The sequence below is a fragment of the Pinus tabuliformis genome, chromosome 1_1 (genome assembly GCF_031772625.1).
Source record: "Pinus tabuliformis cultivar Carrire ecotype Pingquan chromosome 1_1, CPIR1, whole genome shotgun sequence".
In the NCBI taxonomy this organism is placed as follows: domain Eukaryota; kingdom Viridiplantae; phylum Streptophyta; class Pinopsida; order Pinales; family Pinaceae; genus Pinus; species Pinus tabuliformis.
The window spans coordinates 76,279,000-76,303,810 of record NC_142297.1 but is presented as its reverse complement, the minus strand read 5'-3'; positions in this window follow the sequence as shown (position 1 = coordinate 76,303,810).

The following is a 24,811-nucleotide window of genomic DNA, read 5'->3' as shown; positions in this document are numbered from 1 at the left end:
CCGTGTAGATCAAAATATTTATCCATCTGTAGTATCCAATTTATCGGATCCTTGCCATCAAATTTCCTCATCTCGCTTTTTCTTGATTTTAGGAGCTCGATCTTGAAACGACTATAACTCTGTAATTTCGGATATTCCAGTTCTGAAATCATGATCTGCAGTAGTCCTCTGTGTCCTCTTTCCAATGCCACTAGTCTGATAGAAATTGGATTCTCCAAGAAAGCGTTATGCATAATCTCCCAAGATGACCTGATTATACACATTTTCATAATAGCGAACTTGTATGACATGCCACGTGTCACTGTTTTGACCTTTGGATCGAAAAAATACACACAAAAGACTATAATCTGTCCTCTTTTTGTAACTACTTACGAAATTTCAATCTGATGCTCACAACGAAAGTTATGACGATTTTCCCAAGGTCACTTGTTTAAGATGTAATTCGGGAGTCTGCAAAAAGCCTAACTTCCTTAGATCATATATCCGAAACTATAGCGAGACAAGATCTGAAATTCAGACCCGACGTTCAGACCAATTTCTTCTCAAATGGGTTTTTGTTTTAGGTTTTGAAACTTTGTAGCGAAAACGTTATAGCGCAAATTCCATGATGACCTGTTTTAGATGAAATTCTGGAGCTTGCAAAAACCCTAACTTCCTCATATCATATCGCCGAAAATATAGCAAGACAAGATCTGAAATTTGGATGCGTGGTTCAGCAAGAGTTCTTCTCAAATGGGTTTTTTTTTAGCTTATGAAACGTCGCAGAAAAAAAGGTATAGTGAAAATACCACGATGACCTATTTGGAGCAGCGAAACCCTAGAATCCAAAGCTTTGATACCAAATGTTATGAAACTAGCTCACAAAAATATAGAAAAGATAGATGAACACCTTAGAAATAAGCCTCTTCGAGGGGGCAACCTCCTTTACATTACACAAATGAAAAATTCTTGGATGATACAAATGAAAAGACTTCCTTTCTATATATAGGAGTCTAAGGGGTCATAATATAATCAGAGCCGACATAACAATAATAATGTAAGGGCATAATAATAATAATAGTGGGCTTTTATGGGGCACAATAATAACAATATGGGGACTACATGGGCACAACAATATAATAAGGGGGTTGTACTAATAACAATAAGGGCTACACTAGTAGTATAGGGACCTAACATGCCCCTCTCCTTCAAAAAGTGTTGTCCTCAATGCTTGAGTAGTTCTTGATGCTCCTGTTTGGAGCAGCGAAACCCTAGAATCCAAAGCTCTAATACCAAATTTTATGAAACTAGCCCACAAAAAGATAGAAAAGATAGATCAACGCCTTAGAAATAAGCCTCTTCGAGGGGGCAACCTCATTTACATTACACAAATGAACAATTCTTAGATGATACAAATGACAAGACCTCCTTTCTATATATAGGAGTCTAAGGGGTCTTAACATAATCAGAGCCAACATAACAATAATAATGTAAGGGCACAATAATAACAATATGGGGACTACATGGGTACAACAATATAATAAGGGGGTTGTACTAATAACAATAAGTGGTTACACTAGTAGTATAGGGGCCTAACAAGAGTGTTAGAAGGTCTAGGTGCACTCAGGAGTCAATATCCAAGATAAGGGATGGCTAGATTCACTCAATGTGTTTAGGAGAATTTCAATGAAAAATGATGAAAAACTAGTGGGGGTGGTGGTGAAACAAGGGATGGCTAAGTTGGATGAAGTGGAAGGTGGCTGCTGGTTATGAAGTCTTTGTCTCCTCCTGAAGTACCTGCTCTGCATAAAACATGTGTGTCTTCCAAAAAGCACTATGCAACAAGATACATTTTCATAAACTAGAAAAGCATGAATCAACTGCCTATATTATGCATGAAGAAAGTTGCTAAAGGGAATGAAAGCATGAGTGAGATCTTATTGCAGAAATGGATATGGAAAAAGATGACAACGAAATCTGCCTTTCAACATTAACCAACTACTGAATTAAAGACAACAAACTCCAAAGCTCATAAAAGAACTAGAAATCTGTGTTTTTGGGGCTGCTAAAGGGTCCCTTCCTCAAGTCATGGTCCCAGAGGGAGGAAGTGAGGCTGAGACACCTGCTAACAACCTTGTGGTGATCCTTTTTCTCCTTGCTAACCTACTACATGAAAGAAGGCACAAATGGAAGAAAACTATCACACAACCAATCTAATCTACACTACTTGTAATGGAAATGCATCTACTAAGCAAATTAATAATTAAGCTATGAATATACACTAAGCATACATGTACAATAAAGAGGATCCTTGGCTGCTAGGGTTGGGCCCTAACCCAATATCTTCAACCCTCTGAGTTAACTCAGTGGTGGCTCAGAACAAAACTCATTCTTATTACCAAAACAATAGATTACATCAAAAGAACTATCACAAGTCTTGCAGCTCGAAAATAGAGTAGAGTTTTATAATCAAAATTTGAATCCTACTGAGGTCCTAGGCCTCTCTGCTTATACATCTGAAGTAGCCAATGACTTCCTTAAAATTAGGGAGGCTCGGCTCCCAAACTCGAGATAAACTAGTGCTTTGTGTTTCACTTGCTCGGTTGCCTTCTAGTCCTCATGATTTGGTTGTTTGCACTCCAAGATAATGGAGGAATATTTGAATGGAGGGGTAGTAAATGAGGAGGATTTACCTCCTATAATCCCTCTCCCTTGTCCCATTTAAGTTTTGACCTTGGTCTTTGCCAAAATTCCTTGCTTTTCTCCTTTAATCCTGCATAAAATGCACATTAGACCACAAAGAAAAATATCCAACTCTAACTCGTCTCATAAACAAAATATAATCAAAAGTATCCAAAAAGTTATGAGAGTAGTTGGTTTGACTAAGCTAGGAGGTGAATTAAGGCCCATATAATTATCGAATGATGAGGCTCATTAGATATGTCGTTGGGCTCTCACTCGTAGAGAGCGCCTACATTTTGTTGGGTTTAGGGGCACAGAGGAATTCTTTCTTTTCAGTATCCTTCTCCAACCTAGGGTTCTTGGCCCTTGTTTCTCTATTACTGTGTTTTCTGGAGGTGGAGCCAAAGTAGGATTTACAACATTGTCCTAGGTTAACTGCTGCTGGGCTAGTCCATTCATGATAATCAATTTAATCAATCCATGATGACTGATTACTTTGTGTGGGTCCTTATCTATCCTAACTCGACAGGTGACATCATGTAATAGGGAATTCAAATAAAACAGAAAATTAACTGAAATTTTCTATTTTAAAATGGCTAGAATTTTCAGTTAGCGAGGCTTTACCACATCGTGTCGACCATCGCAAGTAATGTACCTTTGCACGATGATGACCAATTCTTGCCACAATTGCCTTAATGCCGAAGGATGAATCCCTTTTCCTGTTCGCACCAGTTGCTCGCCTGGATCCTGGAATACTTCAACCGCATTGTGCAGAAGGACGTGTTTTTCTGTCCATTTCATCCCCTCTGCTGGAAGTCCAGTGACTTCAGCTATGACCACTTCAGAGACTGTTATACTTCTACCTCTTACCACTGTGTTGTCGTTCTACAAATTCTGCAGAAATTCCAACGTCAGCTCCTCATGAAATCCCTGCAATCTATTCAGATATTGCAGCCATCCTACATGCTCGAGAACTTCCATAGCCTGGTCTGATACCTTGAGTACTGAGGGCTCATTTCAGATAGCTCTTCCTCCCATGGCTATTGTACCTATGACTAGTTCACTTGTATGCTATTGTTTTACACTTATGCAATTCAGAACAGCATCATAGAACATTAGATCAATTAACAGAGAAATAACGATGTTTTGAGAATTAATGTCATATTTAGTTAAGTCATTTGTCCCGTCAACCACATTTAACGCCAGATCATGAGTCTGCATGTCAGACATAATGGTTGTCATCCTTTCCCCAATCAGAAATACTTGCTAATTATTATGCATTCATAATCATCATGCAGTCTATACCTGGAAATTAATTCAAATGATTATCACACATTTATCCATAATTTTCACTCATGTCATTCATATGCAGCCATTCCCCCTCTGACGAGAAAAGGGCGTCCACATCCTTTAAGCATGTGAAAATCAAGCGAAAGCATTGACAATTCATAAATGCCAACAACCAATCCAAAAAACGGTGTGCTAATCAGTAAGGCAATTAAAGCAATACATGTCATTAGATGTGAAATGGTCGAGAAAAAATTAAAACAAAGATTTTAATTCATTATGACAAAATATTTTCACCGTAAGCAGTATTAATAACAAAGGCATAATCGGCAGTATGTAGTAATGACTGTCATAAAATGATTCGACAATTAAAATATGATGAATATATAACATAAGTTACCATGCAGTTTGGCTTGGAAGAGTGTTGTTCAAATGGGAAATTCCCTTTGGAAAAAAATCCATAGGTGGTAATAGATAGAAATCATTTGGCAGTGTAAGATGATACTCCCATACCACAAGCAGAGCCGTTGTTGCCGGCATGCATTCATAGCCTCGATAAGGTTGCTTTTTAACCCCACAAATGAGCCAGAGTCCTCCTTTTAGTGTAGAAATGGTTCTTCTTTGCTTGGCATAAAGAGACCACTATGCTAGCATGGTGACCAAATGACCATATTGCTATTCACCAGGATATAACAAGTGATCAGGCTGGCTCATGATGAGACCCCCTGTCCTTCTGATAGTTTTAATCATCAAGAAGGTCATTACCTTGGTTTGGTGGCCAAATTGGAATATCCCCTGTTACATCCTTATGAGCATGGTAGGTTGGCTCGAGATGAGACCCCCTATCCTCTTTAAGAGAATGTTTGATGCATTTTCATATTTCATTATTTCCATTTTTAATTTTGAAATTTTTATTGTAACAAGAGGGAGGCTCATTTTCTCCTTAAGAGTCAGGGATGGTGTAAGAAGTAAAAATATTCCAATGAAGGTTTATACTCTTACCCCCATATCATCGTATCAATGGGATTTATCCATTTGAAAGTATAAGCATAAGCCAACATGGTTTGAAAATAGTGAATCATTTTATGATGTGTCCAAAGAAGAGATGTTCAGCCAGTCATTATAAAGATACACCGTATTAGCTGTTGAATGAAGATAACCATCAAAAGGATTCATAGGTCATAATGATATTATCATTACTGTTTTTTTGCTTATATTAGGCACAAATCCATTCAAATGGTGTTTATTCAAAACATAAAATAAAGATGGCACAATGGTCAGCAATTAAAGAATTCACAGTTTGTCCTATTTAGAAAAAAAACAAAGGTATGGTTCAATGGTCTGAACAACAATCATTCAATCTATTGAATGGAAAAAAAGAAAAACATGCAAAAGTGCTGTTCAATCAATTGAACAACAATCGTTCAATCATTTGAACAACAAAAATTAAAAGAAAAACACGCAAAAGTGTTGTTCAATCGATTGAACAGTAATCTTTCAATCGTTTGAACAACAAAAATTAAAAGAAAAACAAGCAAAAGTGATGTTCAATAGATTGAACAACAATTGTTCAATCGTTTGAACAACAAAAATCACAAAAAAAAAATGTAAAAGTGTTGTTCAATTGATTGAACAACAATTTGTTCAATTGTTTGAACAACAAAAAGAAAACTAAAAGTGGTGTTCACTCGATTGAATAGCAATCATTCAATCTTTTGAACAGCAAAAAAGAGAAACACACAAAAGTGTTGTTCAATCGATTGAGAGGTAATCGTTCAATCGTTTGAACAACAAAAATTCCAAAAATGTAAAAGTGTTGTTCAATCAATTGAACAGCAATTTGTTCAATCATTTGAACAGCAAAAAGTGAAACACACAAAAATGTTGTTCAATCAATTGAACATCAATTGTTCAATCGTCTGAACATAAAAAAGAGAAACACACAAAAGTGTTGTTCAATCGATTGAACGGCAATCGTTCAATCATTTGAACAACAAAAATCACAAAATGTAAAAGTGTTGTTCAATCTATTTAACAACAATTTGTTCAATCGTTTGAACAACAAAAATCATGAAAATGTAAAAGTGTTGTTCAATCAATTGAACAACAATTTGTTCAATCGATTGAACAACAATTTGTTCAATCGTTTGAAGAGAAAAAATGCAAATGATAAAGTGATGTTCAATCGTTTGAACAATGAAAACCAAAGACGTAAAAGTGTTTTTCAGTCGATTGAATAGCAAGAAACAAAAATAAAAGTGCTCTTAAATCGATTGAACAACAATCATTCAACCATTTGAACAGCAAAAATTACAAATGTAACAACAACTGTTCAATCAATTGAATAACACTTATCAAGCATTCAAAAAAATCCTCATATTTACATGGTGATGCCTAATCTAAATTGCAACCAATCAAGGATAATATATACATTATTTAAAATTTAAAGAAATCTCAATTTTTTTAAATAAAAGTTGTTGGGTCATCACTCCCTGCAGCTAAGATTTGCATGGAGGGGTCCTCGCGTACCTGCTCGCAGAAAGACTCCTTGGTGAGCGATTTATGATAGAGATGCACTTGATTCCCATTCACCTTAAAATAATGGCCAGATCCATCAATGGTAATCAAGGTAAGAGTACCATTGTTATTGTTAAACACACACATGACAGAGACAAAATAGGAATGATAAACATGAGATTACATTTATTATTGACAATGATATACATTTATAGTACATTCGTGTGACCATTGGGTTCCACATCCCAATGTCTCTTGGACTCTCATGGCTATTCGCATTCTACACCAATCCATAGAGGATTAGGTGTCCAACATCCCCCCCCCCCAAATCCGAAGGGTTATGTATGAGTCCAAGAAGAGAACTGTAATACAAAATGTGCAAAAATGCATGGAAACGCTAGGTAGAATGTGCTCTCTGAAATGTTGGTATAAAGGGCAGTGGTTTAAGGATGACCACCAACACTTGAACGCTTAGTGCAGCTCCCAGAAACCTTCCAAGTCTGGCATGAAGCTTAGGTCTTCTGCTAGAGGAAGAGCTCCTAATGTTTTGAAGATGGAAACCTTCAACCATGAAAGGGAGGTCTCACCCAGCATAAAAGGGAGAACCTCAACCTGAAAAGGGAGGTCTCATCCTGTGATGGTTTAAGGATGACCAACAACTCTGGAATGCTTAATGCAATTCCTAGAACTCTTCCGAAACTCAAAATAAGCTGAAGTCTTCTGCTAGAGGAAGTGTCCCCAATTCTTTGAAGAGGTATCACTGACTGAAGGCATGCTCAGGGGCATCTTTGTCTCTGGCTACAACTCTGAATCTAGTATGGCAGGTTGTGGCTTAGGCTCGCTTGATGTGGCTTTGAAGCTTGTAGATGACCATCATTTCCCCCCTATCAGATACAAGGTGAGATGATGGAGAAAACTCAACTGCAAGATTGTTCAATACTCTAGAACAAGTTCGGACATATGACTAAAATATCTTCTTGGTTGTTGATGCCCATTGCCAAGAACGATCCATCCAAGATGAATCTTTGTTCTTGCAATAGGCTTGTTTCTGAAGCATCTGTGTGAAGAATGGGTGGTTTTATGATAGTGCTCACATGGATGAAGATCAAAACAATGATCTTTCATATGGCCAACTCGGTCACAGTGTTGGCATTTCACAATCTTTTGTTGTTGCTGTGGAAGAGGAGTAGAATCTGGAACAGCTGAAGGTGAACTGTCATGAAGAAATCCAACACTCTTAAACTGAATGGGCTTTGAGTAATCTGGAATATGAAAGGAAACCTCCTTATCATATCCAAGACCTGTTATGTGCTTGTTATGGACAAGCTCTTCCCAAGGTCTGATGATGGGCTTGAGAAGTGCAGATTGAATTTCTGCATCTGCATGTAATTGTGATGCTTCATTGGGTACTGGATCTGAATCAATTTGTTTCTTATGGGAGTCTGTTTCAATGTTCTGAACAGAAACAGGTTCAGAATGTTGACTCCACTACTGTAATTCTTCTTGCTGAAGTTGAGATTCAAGTTCCAAAAATTCTACCTTTTCCTGTGTATGCTGCAGACAAGTTTGAATATCAACAAGAGTGGTTTTGTTGATTTCAATTGTGTTGTCATTGGTGGACACGATTAGAGTTCCTAATAACTCCAATAATCCATGAATTTTTGTCATTATTCAAACAATTCAAGTCAATAAATGACCACAAATGCAATATTTTTCAAAATTAAATGTGCCTAATTATAATAGGGAAATCCTTGAAGCTATACTTCTTTCTGGTTGCTGGTAATATTCAACAAATTTTAAAAGTACATCCAAGCTCTCATGTGAATAAACTACACCATCCACATCACTGTCATCTACCCGGGTTCTGTTTTCTCTTCAATTTCTTCAAATTTCAACGAGCATTTTATGTCTAACAATCACGATCTCACTGTTAAAGCTAAAGATCCAACAACTTCAATGGTGCAAAAATGTCGTGGGGCCCGAGTAGATAGCTGGGTGTTGTTCGAATAAGCAAATCACAACCTATTTCTTCTGAATCAAATGGGACGACTTCAAGCTTCAACTCGTCAGCCTTTAGTGTATGCTTCAATATTCATTTTCTTTATCATCGACGGAGGTAGCAGGTCAACCTTTCTTGTATGCTTAAACCCAAACCATAATTCTGCAATGGGCATGTATCAGACGGTATCTCTATCCACTTGATTTGCATACCAATGTACCAATTTTGTATGCTTTCATGTCTAGTTATGATGAAAATCTAACTTATGCGCTCGATTTGTTTGGAGTCGACACCCACAAACAGATCATCCAACAGGCATAAGTTGACAGAGCGAGTTGTTAAAATGCTTCGCGTATTTGAAGTTGGGAGGAGGAATCCTCATGGGTCCTACTACTCAGCGGTGGCATCAGCTCCTCCTCCTAAATATGGTCAACTGTGCAAGGCCTTATTCGTCCTGCAAGACACCGCAGATAAAATTTTCGACACTATTTCACACAAGGTTATAGCTGAGTACCAGTGCCTCAAGGGTTTTTTCCAGCAGAATCGATACTGCCAAGGTCCAAGTTGATGCTATTTTAGGCACAAAGCGTGCGAATCCAGTTCAAGATATCCTTCAATGTCCTCTGATGTAGAAGATTTTCATGCAGTTTTTGGTGATAAATTTGGAGGAGTTCACACTGACTTTCCTTTGGTAACCTTGTCGTTGAATGGAGGACTTAGTCGAGAATCTAATGAAGATGGAACTCTGGAACTTTTTCGTTTTTTTCTTCAGAAACAAGCCATGAGTATCTCTCTAATGATAAATTCCATCAAATATAGATTCAGTGACAAAGATGCTCCTTTTCAATTCAAATGAACTACCATATCACACGTCTATGACAGTGGATAACCTCGATGTAGGAGATCCCTTCATTGAAAAGTGCAAAGAGCTAAAGCAGATCCCTTTGCCTCCACCACCTGAAAGTGTGCTTCAAGGAAGCACATTGTCATCCTCAAAGCCAGAAGATTTTATCTTTAGACCTATACATCAGCAAGTTCCATCTTTCATTTTACCAAGAAATTCAGTCTGACACACTTGGAGCAGCTAACATGCGTTGGGAAATATAGATAAATGCTTGTGAATATAGGGAAACTCTCATCTAAAACTAACACACAAATTTCTCTGTCTTGTTTTCTGTCCCAAGCAGTTATTCCTTTGCCTCAATTTTGCCTCATTCAGAGTCGAGCAGAGGAGCAAATGGTGCCAACTCCACGGTGGAATATGTAACACTGCAATGGTGTGGAAGTGTTCTAGATAGTGGTTTAATGACTGGTGGTATCAGCAATGTATGGAGTTACGACTGGTGTTATGATACTATAACTGCAACAATACCATTGTTGATAGACTGTAAAACTGGAGTGAGGAGGAGGCGGTGTAATAACCACCAGAGGATGTATTACGGTATAGTGGTATAGTGGAGAGCGGAGTTGCATCTGCAATTTCTTCAACTGGAATCTTTAATTGACAGTTATTATTTTTTTGAAGCAAGAAAATTTCTAAACAAGAATTTGTGGGTGGAATCTCCCATTTCTGACCAAGAATCAAAGGACGAAACAAGATGCAATAAATGTTAAATGTATTTTATTCAAATTTATGAATTCCATGGCTGTTTGATCAAATCCTACGCAGCTCCGAAGAGGATTCTAGAAATCATGAACGTTCCAGGACTTCCACGAGAGAAAGTTGCAAGCCATTTGCAGAAATACCTACTGTACTTGAAGCGTTTGAGTGGAAGTATCCCGCAGCCATGCGCAGTAGCCTCATTTCACGCTGCCAGAGATGGCAAATTCAGTGGCACCAAGCAAATCCGAAAGCGTGGTAAACCTACTCCTTCATCTTCATCGTCATCAAGCTCATCCTCTGCTCTGAAAACATCTCCTTTGCGTCGCCCAACTCAGCCAATGATGAGATCTAACAATAGCCAATGTATATACCAGGATTTAGCAGTGCAAAGACCCAAATTTAGGTCTTGCGTTCTGATAGGTGCAGATTTCTGAGAGTCTCGATAACGCCAAGGTCTGGAAACAAGCACACAGAGAATGGCCACGAAAAATAGTGGCTCAAATGTGAGCAGGGCAGGAGATCGCCCGCTCTGATACCATGTTAAACACACACATGGCAGAGACAAAATAGGAAGGATAAACATGAGATTACATTTATTATTGACAATGATATACATTTATAGTACATTCATGTGACCATTGGGTTCCACATCCCAAGGTCTCTTGGACTCTCATGGTTGTTCACATTCTACACCAACCCATAGAGGATTAAGTTTCCAACAGTTATGCACTTCTTGAACCTCATAAGGGTTGAGCCATCCTATTTGCAATTTACCCAAAAAATCTTGGAATCTGGAGTCATAAAGGAGTGCCCAATCCCTTTTTTGAAACATTTACTTCTTGATAAGGCTATCATGCCATTTTTCCCTTTTTTGTTGAATAATTGTAGTCTGTTGCAAAGCAATCAGTCGAGCCTCATCTAGTTCATTGATCTACTAGAGTCGCTTGGTTTGGGCTTCTGTTAGATCCAGCCCCACTTCCTTCTCTGTTCTTAGAGTCTTTATTTCGAATTCGATAGGAAAAATAGGTTCTTTGCTGAACACGAGCTATTATGGAGAGTATCCAATAGTATTCCTCTAAGTTGTGTGATAGGCCCACAAGGCCTCTAGAAGTCTAGTAGTCCAGTCTCATCAGTGTGTTGATACTGTCATGGTTAGAATCCCTTCAATGACTTTATTGGTGCTTTCTACCATCTCGTTCGCCTGTGGGTGATATAGGGAAGTGATCCTGTGTGTAATATGATGGTTTCTGAGAGTGGCAGTAATCTTGTACCCTACGAATTACCCTCCCCCATCTATGATCACTTCTCACGGTAAACCATACTGCAGAAATAGCCCAAAAACGAAGTTAATCACAGCTTCCTCCGTGGCTCTTGGTAAATCTATTGTTTCCACCCATTTCCTCACATAATCCATGGTAACCAGTATGTAAGCCTTCTGATTGGATGGCATATGGAATGGGCCAACAAAGTCCAATACCCATCTCTCGAAGGGTTCTATGACTAATTGGGGTTGCAGAGGCATTTCATCAGATTGGCCAGGCCTGCCCATCCTTTGGTAGCTATCACATGCCTGGACATATTTCTTAGCATCCTTAATAATAGTGGGCCAATAATAGCCCATTGGTAATACATTATGCCATGTCCTATGATTTGCGAAGTGTCCCCCGCAGGGCTCATCATGGAAACCTTTTAGAATACACATGTCGGTCCCTGTGTGAAAAATATATCTACCTATCCAAGAGAATCGGGGACTATGTTGAACAATCTGTTTCCTCTCTCTTGTCATCAAATGCCTCGGTAGCTTCCCTACTGCCAGATAATTTGCCACATCTATGTACCATGGCGTCTTGAATGCTACGACAAATAGATGTTCATTTGGAAATTGGTCATCTACTACAAGTGGATCATTCACCTTTGGAATTCGAGATAGAAAATCAACAACTGGGTTTTCCTTCCCTGGACGATCCTTGATAGTAATGTCGAACTCCTGCAAAAGCAATAGCCACCGTGTCACTCGACCATTTGTGATAGGTTTATTAGTTAGATACCGAATGGCAGAGTGATCAGTATACAGAAAGACTTGGTAGCTAGTTATATAATGTCTAAACTTGTTTATTGCATAAATAACAGCTAAGAATTATTTTTCTATTACTGTATAATTAAGTTCTGCATAAGTAAGATTTTTTCTATTATAATATATAGCATAAGGTTTACTGTCCTCCTCCTGGCCAAGGACAGTGCCTATAGCTACATCTGATGCATCCATGGATATGTGAAAAGGAAGCTCCCAGTTTGGTCCACGTAACACTAGTGCTATTGAGACTGGTTTCTTTAGACCTGTAAAAGTTGTGTCACATTTGTTAGACCATTTGAAATCAACATTTCCAGTTAAATCATATAAAGGCGTAGCGATCTGTGAAAAGTTTTTAATAAACCTACAATAATAGCCTGCATATCCCAAGAAGCTACGTACATCTGTCTGAGTGTAGGGAGTAGGTAGTAAAAGAATTACTTGAATTCTTGTTGGATCTACCTGTATCCCTGCTGCAGAGATATAATGCCCCAATATTACGTCCTCGGTCATCATCATGTGACACTTGACATTGCTTAAACATAACCTGGTAGAAATGCATCGTTCTAAAAAAATTTCTAATGTTTGCAATGCTTGGTCGAGGTCATCCCCATATGGAGTAAAGTCATCCATATACAACTCAATTCCTTCATTTATCAAATCATCAAAAATGCTGAGTATATCTCTCTGGAATGTAGCCAGGGAATTACACAAGTGTGGTGAAGTAAAATTATGAGTCCAGACACAAACAATTCCTCTAGCCCGATAATGGGTCTAGCCACAAATGATACATTGTATGGAAGATTTCCTTAGGTTAGAACCAATTAAGAGGGCCTACTTCTTAGTATGCTTACCCTGTTTGGTTATGACCTTTCTTTCTCACTACAGCTATTTCCCATTTCCTTCTTCAAACACCTGAAACAAGTAAACAACAGCAAACAACAACCGTGATAATAAACAAATTGTAATTCAACCTACTTAACAAGTTAAGAAGCATTAAGACATAAACATGTAATATGACATATTATGTAGGAAATCAATCGATAGTTGCATTATATTAAATCAAGAAGAGGTTACAACTGTTGTCTTGACGTTGCTATTCTCCCTTGACAAATCTGAGTTCCCACGCTCTTCCGTCATCATTCCATGATGGCCTCAACAACAGCAATCTCAAGGCTCTTCCCTTTAGTCTTCACACTAAACCAAATTCACATTTCTCCCTCACACAACTAGAAGGCTATAACTTGGATACTTAAAGCTCAAAACTTCAACCAAAGTATAATTAGAACTAGCACACACACACAATATCACTAAACACTATCTTGTGCTTGGGAAAAATGGAGGTTTATATAGGAGAGATGGCTCCTCTTCTCATGGGAGAAGGTCTTATCTTTTGAGGTAGTTCCATCCTAATAGGGGAAAGGAGCTCAAACTAAACTCTTCAACTCCATCTGGCCTAACCATCTACCAGACTTCTGTTACAAAGCTTCTAGAGCTGGAAGCTTCGGCTCTATTTATAAAAACCTTCCAAAACAGGACTAGCGTGACCAAAAAACTGCTTAGTTGCTCTGATCGGTGCTAGGGACAGTTTTAATCCCTGCATATCGACATGGGTAGGACACTGCTCATTACCACCACTCTTCTAAACTAGGAAAAACAGAAGATTCTTGGGAAATTATGTAAAGGGGAATTGATCTTCTCATGAAGAGGAACATAATGGGATTTTATTCATGATGGGAAAGAATATAAGGGTCACTGTAGAGGTCCTCCAGGATCAAGGAATGGGGAGTATAGGGATAGTGACAAGATGTTGTGTAATAGATTCCCCATAAAGCGTGAAGGTCGAACTAGAGTGAGGGGTGAAATGCTTTATGAATCAGTGCGGGGAACCGGAGTCTACCTTTGGGGAACCTGCAAGCAAGTACAGATACATATACATAACTGAAATCTCTATCAAATGATACATGAATCATGGTATGGATGCAACCATCCATAGAATGATCATGTAAATGGATCTAGGTATGGGAGCAACCATCTGATAGAGAGGATAGTATCGAAACCAAGGTATGGTCACAGTCATCCATCTATAAGAGACATCACCTCACCTTGCAACCTGGACTTTTGTAATCTGAGTCACATCACCTTGTAACCTGGACTTTTGTAATCATGTCACATCACCTTGCAACCTGGACTTTTGTAATCTGAGTCTAGGGTCTTGCGCTCCAACACGACTCGATCAAAGTACAAATTCTAACATGTGAATATATGTGTTGACATCGAACATGCTAGAAAATCGCTTGATTACTAGTCAATGATGTATACTATTAACAAGCGCGGGAGAAACCACCAATAATGACAATGGTCCTCAAGGTACTATCAGCACAATTCACGGAATGTGAATAAAGGAACTGAATTCGAACACCCGTGAAATCACCTGATCAAAAGCCAATGATGTGAACTTGTTGTCGAATGCGAAGAACTTGCCATTAGGGCATGCAAGCTCTAAGGTACTGGAAAGGAGTCCCTTGGTCAACATCTTGGATAATGAGCTGAAGTTGATAAGAAGTGACCATGTTGAAGGAGGGCCATGATGTACCCCACATCATCGACACAAGACAAAGGGATGCAAAATGATTGTGGGATGATACAGAGAATCAGAGATAAGTGTAACTGTAGAAGGACAACTCTTGAACATATCGGCGACATGACTCGGAGTTTGGCAGCTTTTGGATCCATAGGATCAGTGGTCATGATGACGTGAAAGAGATCAAATCGAAGGCAAAACTGAATGGCCCAACCCAGGAAGGTCAATGATAGGAGGATGTCCAAACCCGACACGAAGCAGAAAGTGTCATGTTCAAGAGTGAGCTGCCGACACAATCGATAAAATTTCCAATTTTTCCCCCACCATTTCTGGCAAGTACCCCAATTATTTTTAATTGCAAGCTTGAAGGGGATAACATATGCTTGCACTGTAAGTTCATCCTTCGGACGAATCCGACCTAGTAAGTTTAACGAGCCCTAGGAAGGAGAAGCTCATGTTCGTCATGGTGACGAATCTGATGCCATTTAAAATTTTAACGAGTCTGAATCCGATATCTTTTTCATGTTTAGAGAGTTTGAAAAAGACATGGAAAAGAAAACTCCACATGGTCCATTTTTGTACATTTGTGTCTCTCGAGCCCAAAAAGGTAGAAAACGATACTTGAGAGAACCGCTTAACCATTTTAGTCAAAGAGTATCTTTTTCGTAAATAGTTTATCCCAGCCCAAAAAAGGGGTAAACGTATACTGGGTAAACGACGTTTTGCAACCTTTAACAAGTTCAAAACGACAAGAGCTCGGCAATCTTTTCGTGTTTAAAGAGTCATAGAAGAGCTTGAAAGCGGACCCCCCATTTTTATTCTCTTTTACGAGTCAAAAAGGGAAAAATACTCGGCGATCTTTTCATTTTGTACGAGTCAAAAAAGAGCTTAAAGGTGACTCGTCCTGGAGGAATGAGTGATATAAAGGGTAGCAATTGGTTCAGGCAATGATGGAACTGATCAAAACATGTAATGGTCAAGAGGCTGGCTAATAAAACCACTCATCGTTGCAGTCCCTCAGGAAAGGAAAAACAACCAATTGAAAGCATATGATCGGCCAAAGATATGGTGGCGATGGAATGAAACAACCAAGGTGCATCTAGCATAAATTAGTTGATAAAAATAGCAATCGCGAGATGTAAATTGGGCATGGGTTCATTTTTACACAAGCTTCAACCATGGAGAACTCTACTTGGATTCGGTTTCATGTTTACACAACCTTGAAATGAAAAACTATGCTTGCTATAAGTTTACATGCCCTCATCATAATGACTCAATCGAGTTACATGCCCCCCAAGCTTCATTTCAATCAACTAGGTGAATGGAATGAAGGTTTACTTTCAAGATCATGGAAAGACTCGACTTAGATTTTACGAGATCTTAATCAAAGACTCGATTTGGAAAAGGGAGTTGCTTCATTTTTTAATGAGGTTGACATGATAAAAGAACTATCCTCGAGACCCTTGTTTCATTTTTTAACAAGCTTGACACAAGACAAGGAACTATGCTCATAACTCCTTGTTTCATTTTTTAAGGAGCTTGACACAAGACTAGGAATCATGCTCCGTGAACCTTGTTTCATTTTTTAATGAGCTTGACACAAGACAAGGAACTATGCTCACAATCGATTTCATTTTTTAACAAGGTTGATATAGGAACAATCTATCCTCACCCATCTATTCATGGAACATACGAGAACATGGCTCCCAAGAGGTCTTCACTAGACAAAAGAACCATGATCTAGGAGGAATACATGTCATTTGGTACCAAAGACAGATCAGGTTCCAATTCCCCCAGTACATAATGTATAATACCATCTGTGTGATCATCAGCAATTACGGAGACAGAACGGGTAGCCACATAATTAACCTATGGCAAGGAAGGTACTTCTTGCAAACAAGAACCAATAGGGGATGATGGGTGCATAGGAGGCACCTGGGGACTAATGAATGACAATTGATCAATGGTCACTATTCTCCCTTCGTGTGGAAAACAAACCACACGGAAAAGTGAAGAAACAAGAGCTCCCATGACATAAACATAGTCACATCCAAGGAGAATATTGAAATCTAAGGGACCTTGGACTACCATCACATCTATATAGACGGTCTTTCCTTCCAAAGTAATAGGGAACTTTGGAAGGATCCCTAAGGGTTGACTGGTTCCTCCGTTAAAAGCCAACAGATCTTGGGTGATATGCACAAGTTGTGGAGAACCCAAAGCTTGCCAAGTAGTAGAAGACATGATGCTAACAGACCCACCTTCATCTAATATAGTGCTAGGTACTACCATATTATAGGTTTGTACTGTGATCTGGAAAGGCACATAAGATGGGAGGCAGAAAGTGGTCAATGGACCCCAATCGAAAGAGACGACATAACTATTTGGTGGGGGTATCATATGATTACCCCCATGCTCTGTAGGAATAGAAGAAGGACTCTCCTAAACAACCGGGATGGGAGGGTCACTCTTCGATTCATGAGAATCAGAGGAGACGAGAAGAACATAAGAAGTATGATCACCACTCTCTTCTAGAACAGATTGAACAGCTGAAGGCGGAGCCAAGTTGACACTCTTTTTGACCAATGGATGGTCAGGACCAGACACAAGAGAGTCTCGCTCAGGAAGAGCAGGATGGGCAAGAGATGAATCTAATTCAATCTCTTTACCAACCGAGAGAGGATCAGAAGAAAGCCTCTGATAACCAACAAGAAGTTTGGGTCGAGGAGCTGTAACGTTTTCCAAAAACTTGGAAGCTTTATCCATAAGAGGACAAAGGTGAAGAAGATCTTCTCCTTCACATAACCTACAGGGGAATCTAATCTTCCCTTTCTTCTCACCATTGCTAACCGAGGGTGTAGCATTGACATGATCTCTAGAGCTCGACGGGGATGGTCAATCCAGATGTTGTGACCATACCTCTAAGACTCTGGGAATGCTATAATAGTCTCGAAAGAGATGGTCACCCTTACATAGCTTGCAAGGGAATCTGACATTCTGTGGAGGATCAGAGCATTTGTCTATGAGAGGTGCATTTGGAGTAGCAACTGCACAGTTGGCCTCTCGCTTATCCGTCTTCTTCTTCTTTGTCTTCTTCTTCTTCTTCTTAGCCTCCTTGTTACTGGATTTCAAACTTTCACCAGGTGAACTAGAAGGGTGTTAGGATATTCCGACACATAGAAAATAGTTCACCAGGTGAACTAGAAGGGTGTTAGGATATTCCAACACATAGGAAATAGTTAAGTATAACTTGGTCTAGTGTAGAGTTAGGTAAAGGGTGTTTCTTTACTATGTACATTTGTAACTTACAATTCGATAGTCATGATATGTTCTAGACATGAAATGATTTGACGATTCACTCTCCTCAGTATTACTGACACTTGATCCATGGCTTAACAGCCGATTGGTCCATGATCTCTATTTAAAGAGCATGGAGGGTCATTTGTAGGGTAACCGTTCATGAGAGAAGCTTATGTAAATTTTCATTCTTTTATTAATAAATTGCCTGAAGTGAACGCGTTGGCTCAGGTCGTGGACTATTTCCCTCTTTAAGGGTTTTAACCATGTCAATAATATTGGTGTATTGGTTTTTGATCTGTTTGTGACCGGTGTCCTTTGGTGTTCTGTCTGAGGAACTTACCCTATAAATTCCTACAAGGTATTAGAGCTATTTGACGGCCACATCCATTGGTGATCCAAATCTGAAGTTGGTACAACTACATCCGATTGTCGTTTCCTAGATCTACTATTTATGACTACTTTCAGGCCGATAGGATTTCTCTATTGTGTTAGGAGCATCTGTTCTAGTGAGGAACCCCTTTCATTTCACGTGAAAAGGTTTTTGGTAGCCCTAACTACGTCATTTTTAAGATCTGGACCTATACCTTTCATTTTTGCATATGCTCTTTGCCCCGCAACTCTATGCGATCTGGGCAAATCAAAAAAAAAAAAAAAGGATTTTTCTCATGCATATGCTCTTTTTCGCCGCGCCTTAGTATAATCTCGGAAAATCAGAAACATTGAGGAAAATATTTAGTTTCCGGCTAAAGCTAACTTCAAGCCGTAAGGTTTTTTTTTCTTTGTATGTCCGTGTTGAGTTTTGTGGTTTTTTTTTTGTAGGAAAAAAGGAGTTTTTTCAAGTAAGCATGCACCCCAAAGCTTCAGTGACTAAAAAAAAAAAGAACCCCCTTCCTCTTTTCCAAAAATTACTAACCTTTTAAACTAGCTCACTTGGTCCATGACAAAAATCATAGCCTTCCATGACAAAATCATTCACATTATATCATATGTTAAAAACACCATAGTAATCTCATCATCATCAAGATCTGCATGATCTTATATACCATCCATGTATCATCACTCGGGAACATCCCTCATCTGCATTAATCAATCATATGTCAGCATCAACCTATCATCATATAGGTAAGAACTCATAATCATCATGTCTCCAACAATGCAACTTTGAGTAATCATTCATGTATCCAGCACTATGTATCTTGAGCTCAAGATCATTTGTCAAGACATCTTGATATCATCAACAGCAACAATCCTCATCCACATGAGTGGCAAGAACTATAGGAATCTTGCATCATAACTGTATTATATCATCTTTATGCATATGATGACAGCAGCATACGAGTGACTCATCATCAAGTAATGAAGTTGTGTATTCAAGATTTGTACTTCTCCTTATCCTTATGAAGATCACCATGTAATCACCGTATATGCATCATTAGAGAATCAACCACAAATCTGATCTGAACATCAACTATGTAACCCCAAGAATCATATGAGATTTTTTCATGGACAACTCATAACCATATCATAGCAAGATACATCATTTAGACATATAAGCATCATCACCAAGGACTACTAACCATAATGCCAACAATGCATTATTAAAAGCATATGCTCCCCCTGAACCTGTGCCATCTTGCTTATTGTCAGATCTGATCATGCATATATCAGCAAGAAGTATCAAGGCATCATCATCATTAATTTAGGATCAAAACACTTTTAAACATCTTACAAGTGTCAAGACATTTCCACACATCATCAGCAGATTGTAACCATTATCAAACAGAGCAAATAATGGACTGAATCATATCAGACCCTTTTTCCTGAGCCTGTCCCTACTGCTTTTCCTCAAACTAACATATACGCGACTGTGCAGTAACTAACTCGCGTATATACGCAACTTCCCTTTATGAAACTTGCGTATGAGATTTAGGACACTGAAGTTTTACACTTTCAGCTCCCTCTGAGTCTGTTATGTCTATACATTGTGCTGTGCCACATTTTTCTGACTGTACTTCCTTCTTCTTCCATATCTTCAAGTGTGATGATGTTTTCTCCTTTTGGTATGGTGCTCGTACTTTGTTCCTGCATTCCTTAGCTATATGTCCAAGCTTGTTACATGCATAACATCTCATATGTTTCATATTCCTTCTGTAGCAATCAACAGCTTTGTGACCAAACATATTGCAAGAAAAACAATATCCCTTAAAGTACCTGGAACGTGATGATCTTTCTATGTGATGGTCTTGAACCATTCTTCTTCTGCATCTGGCTGCAACATGTCCAAGATTATGACATACATAACATTCAACATTATTCACCGGAGGAGTAAAAGATTTTCTTTGAAGAATTTCTTTCCTTGGCTGTTGATGGGGTTGTCCTCTCATCTCCTTGTTGATTATTTTATATTTCTCATTAGAGTTCATTGCCTCTCCTTGTGAGCTAGATTCATCTTCAACAGATTCATAAAAACCAAGGCCAATTTTGATAGCAAGAGACCTTTCACTACTAAGAATATCATCCAATATCTTAGTACTATCTTGAAATCGTAAGAGCTTATCCTTTTCTTCTAAGTTGTCTTTTAGAATATTTACTTCAACCTGATGTTGCTCCTCCTTTTCATGATACTGCTTCTTCATGTTTTCTTCAGCTTTTCTTCCTTCTTCCAACTGATGTCTTAGTTCAAGAACTTCGTTTTCTTGTTTTTCAAGAGCTTGGAGTAGTTCTTTATTCTATTTATTTGATTCTTCAAGATCTTCTTTTAGTGAGAGGATCGTAGCTTCAAGACTTTCATAGTAACTGGATCTATCTCTGAGTTTCTTGATTGTTGTGCTCCTTTCATTGACTTCATTTCTTAATGATGTCACTTCATCCTGCAACTTTTGACATTGATCTTCCTTGTCCTTGAATAACTTCCTTACCTTGTTTCCTTCCTCTAGTTGAGCTTTTAGTTTGGTAGCTTCTTCTTTGAAGGCACATTCCCTTTTGTTCAATAGATCTTGTTGATCTCTAATTTTGTCTATAAGCCTTTTAAATTCTGCCTCTATTTGATATCTTTCTTGCTTACCCATAAGACAAAATTCAGTTGTTTCGCTATCACTTTCATCATCTTCAAATGGATGGATAAATGTATCACCAGAGGATAACAAATTCATACCTGATAGTTCTTTTGCTTGTTCATCTTCATTCTGAAGTGATTCTGAATCTGAAGTGCTTCTTCCACATATTCCCCAATCGATTCTCCCACTGTCATAGCTCTTCTGAGATGTCTTCTTCTTCTTAGGTGCTTTCTTCTTAAGCTTCTTTCCCATTGTTCTACGGATCTCCTTTGAGTGATCAAGCTTCTACCAAAGGACATGCTCCGATACCAATTGTTGGAAATAATACTGAGAGAGGGGGGTGAATCAATATTATTAAATCAATATAACTTTTTCATTTCCATATTAAGATTCATATACGCTATTTTAGTTAAGGCAAACCGCATGTATACACAACTATGTGTAATGCAACAAGCGTATATCCAGTAAAATTATCATTTAGTTAGTTGATCCTTAATGAGTGCATCAGAACATTATTAACCATATGAACAGTAAACAGGAGAAGTAATAGAACAGATCATCACACATAAGCAACACACATGAACACTGAGATGTAAGGTGGAAACCCAATGTGGGTGAAAACCACCTGCTCCAATTTGTCTCTATCTTCTTTTATAAGAAACTTCCTTTTACAATATTTCTGTACTAGTGCAGTCTTATACCAGTATGCAGACTTCTACCTGCAGAAGGCTACAACCTCCTCTCGTTCTCCAGCTTCTCCTGGAAGGGAGCTACAACCCCGTTAGCTCTTGTACTAGTCGATCTGTTTACTAGCACGTAGGCACTGGCCTACCGAAGGCTCCAACCTTCACTTGTTTTCCAGCTACTACTAGAAGGGAGCTACAACCCCCTGGCTCTTGTACTGGCCAATATGTTTACCAGTACGTAGGCACTGGCCTACAGAAGGCTACAACCTTCTCTTTTTTTTGTCCAGGTACCAGGTTTCATAAATTTTCAGGCTGGATAATCCTGAAGCACAACACCATAATCTGAAGGCCACGTTTCATCCAATTTTCATACTGGACCCATCAATATCATTGAAGCACACAATCAATCAACACTAGCATCATTAATCTTTGAATTACTGAAACCATGTCAACAAACTGCAGTCACCAGAACACAAAGCAGAACACAGAACTCTGCAACAATGTTCAGATCTAACTGTATCATCAAAAATCATGCATCAGAGTGCATACGCTGCTTGGAAGAGCCAAACCAGCATGTATACGCAACTTCACCAAATCAAACCAACGTATATGTCAACAAATACTTACTTATAACTTCGCTGCATTTCCTGACTTCAGACATACCCAGATCATTACATATACAAGGATAATACGTGTGTTGCAACCAGATCTAGTTCATCAGATCACATAAAGATAAGTCATTATGATTAGATCTTTCATCAACACTGAAGCTAAAACCATTCAACCAATCTAAATATGCAGAATACTGACACCAGTAAACAGTCACTAGAACTCAGACTTTGTATCATCAACCAGAACCACCTGTAACTTCAAACATCATAGTTTACTTGGTATACACTATTTAGATGTATCTAACCTGCGTATGTATGCACTTTTATCAAAGTCAACCAACGTATACTTCTGTAAATATTCATTCATGATTTGCAGCTATTCCAAACTTGAGTTATACCTAGACCATAATATTTACAGAACATTACATGCGTCAGTATACAGATCTAGACTTAACAAGATCAAACCGTATAGAGATGATTCATTCCAAGCCATTAGATCCCAATCTATCCTTAGATCTTGTTCTCCATCAACTGCTGAGATTCCTCCTTAGCTCAGATCAAGCAAGGCATCATGAACCCATAACTTGCATATTGGATCTCATACTTCATCAGATATTCAAGATTTTCTGAATACCTTTGCCTAATGATCTTCTTCTCCTTTTATAGTCTTAGGCCTTACTCAATACCATGGTCCAAAACCATTTAGAACCAATACTAGGGACCCAATACCTAGGTTCAACACTTCGGATGCAATACCAAGGACAAAATACCAAAATACCATGGACCAAATACCACAGAGCCAAATCTTAATTTTCCGACATGTACACGCCCTTCCTTGTGTGAAAGTGCATGTGTACGATATACGCGCCTTTGTATATAGTGATCCTGCGTGTATACACTACTTGGTATATAGTGAACTTGCGTATATACTTTTCTTTCTTCATTCTTTGTAGTCTGATCATCAATTCTTTGCTACTAACCTGCTGCACTATGATCTGTCATCTGTGTGAGTTGTCATCAAGGACAACACTTGTATCATAATGCCAACAAAGTGACTTTCACTTATTTATAAAAGTGAGTCGCATAATTTTTTTTTAAAGTGACCTAATTAGATTAAGTTTGGAAAGGTGGGGAATTTTTTTTAAATATAACATTATCATTCATTTCCGCACATTCACGCACTTCGTCGGCATCTTCAACAACTTTTCTTCAAAAAGCCATAACTTCTTCATCTAGAAGTCGTTTTCAAAGCCGTTTTTTTTTAATTGGCCTAATTTTTTGAGATATTTCCATTGGAACACTTAGTTTCATCATCTACGGCTTCATTTTCTATTAAAATGGAAATTACATTCCAAGTTATTCTTGACAGCACCAACTACTTTCAATGGTGGTCCTACATTTTGGATTTACTTAGAAGTAAAGGTCTTTACAAAATAGCCTCAGGCCAAGAAACCAAACCTCAAGATGAAGATAAGGCAGCCAAATGGGAAAATAGGCAAGATCAAGCACGTGGGTTGATAGGGATGTCTATTTCTCCAGACCTTAGATTCCATATCGCAGAACTTGATACTCCTAATGAAGCAATGAAATAGCTCACTAAAGTTTTTGGAATTAAAAATGAAATTAGAGCCCATCAACTTGAAAATGAGTTGCTTACATTGGACCCCAATAATTTTTCTTCCATTGAAGATTTTTTGTCCAAGTTCAAGACCCTTAGACTTCTCTTGGAAGGTGTTAAGGTTAAGAAAGAAGATGGTAGTCTTATCTATTCCATTCTTACTAAGTTGGGACCAGCCTACTCTGTGTTTGTTTCCACCTTCCATTCTACTAGAGAATCCTTTATTTCTCAAGGACAAGACTACAAGTCCCCCTCTTTTGATGTCTTTTGTGATTCTTTAATAAGAGAACAAGAAAATCTCTTATATCTTGGTCTTCTTAATCTTAGAAACTCTTCTAAGAAAGCCTTAGCCACCCATAATCCTAAAAAGCAATATCCTAAAAAGAATGGTCCTAAACCAAATAAGGGTCCTAAGCAATTTCAGTCTCAAAATGATAAGGCAAATAAAAACAAAGGGAAGAAGACTGATAGACATTGCCACTTTTGTAATCGAGATGGCAACTTATAATCCAAATGCTTTAAGAAGATGGAAGCCTTGGAAGCAGCAATGAAGAAGCATAACATCGATTTGGAGCACTCTTCAACTTCAACTTCAACTTCAAGAATAATACTTTCTGCATGTGGTTGTCAATCATCTTGGTCTGGTTATGCACTAAATGTATCTTCTTCTTCTCATTCTCATGAGTGACTCATTGATTCTAGAGCTTCTTATCACATGGCCAAAAACAAAGCCATTTTTTCTTCTTTAAATGATTGTAACACCAAAAATATATATGTTGGTGATGATAGATCTCTTAGTGTTGTAGGGACTGGAACTG